The sequence below is a fragment of the Zingiber officinale genome, chromosome 7B, assembly GCF_018446385.1.
Source record: "Zingiber officinale cultivar Zhangliang chromosome 7B, Zo_v1.1, whole genome shotgun sequence".
Taxonomy (NCBI): domain Eukaryota; kingdom Viridiplantae; phylum Streptophyta; class Magnoliopsida; order Zingiberales; family Zingiberaceae; genus Zingiber; species Zingiber officinale.
This window is the reverse complement of record NC_055999.1, coordinates 107,301,231-107,302,083: the sequence shown is the minus strand read 5'-3', so window position 1 is coordinate 107,302,083 and position 853 is coordinate 107,301,231. Positions and strand designations below refer to the sequence as shown.

The 853-nt window shown below is 34.5% G+C and overlaps 1 non-coding gene across 1 annotated transcript; it reads left to right on the top strand.

Moving 5' to 3' along the window:
• Window positions 1-252: 252 nt before the first annotated feature.
• LOC122007472 lies at window positions 253-358 on the top strand. The gene has a single exon (XR_006118966.1). It is a non-coding gene; the product is annotated as a small nucleolar RNA R71 (small nucleolar RNA).
• The last annotated feature ends 495 nt before the right edge of the window (window positions 359-853 follow it).

Here is an 853-nt window from a genome sequence, read left to right as displayed (position 1 = left end):
TTGGATGGTTGAATTGTATTTTGTTTGACAGGCTCTCTTGTATATATGACTTATATTTCTTGAATTTCTGAGGGAGATTCCATCCAAGTTTTGCTTGACCATTCATGGAGGTTCAATGCTACTTGATCAATCAATGTATATGCTTCGTCTACACTTTTGTCAATGAAAGAACCTCCAGCCGAAGAATCTAGCAAACACTTATTTGAGAAAGAAATTCCCCTATAGAATATGTGCAAGGTCAGCCATTTTTTCAAACCATGATGAGGACACTGTCTTTGAAGACTCTTAAATCTTTCCCATGCTTCAAATAATGATTCCCCATATACTTGAGCAAAATTTATGATGCAATTCCTCATGTAAATTGTTCTACTTGGAGGGAAAAAATGATTCAAAAATTGCTTCTCCAATTGTTCCCAACTTGTGATGCTTTGAGGATGGAGAGAATATAACCAAGTCCTTGCTTTATCCTTGATACTAAAAGGAAATGCCATCAACCGAACTGCATCTGCTAACACTCCTTCACAATTCACCATATCACAAAGCTCTAGAAATATCTCAAGGAGTAGATAAGGACTTTCTGATACTTCTCCTCCAAATTTGTGACCTTGTATCATGAAAATTAACTCTGGGTCTAGTTGAAAATTTTCTGCTTCAATATGAGGCTGCACAATGGGAGACATAAATCTTGCAGAAATATGTGTCGAGAAATCTCTTAAGAGGCTGCTTGACATGTTAGTGCTCATCGATATTCAAGAAAATTTTTTTTGAGTAAAAACAAAAATGAAGAATTAAAGATAAGAAATAAAATGTTATATAAGAAACAAGAAACAAAATGCAGAATTTAAATTGCTAG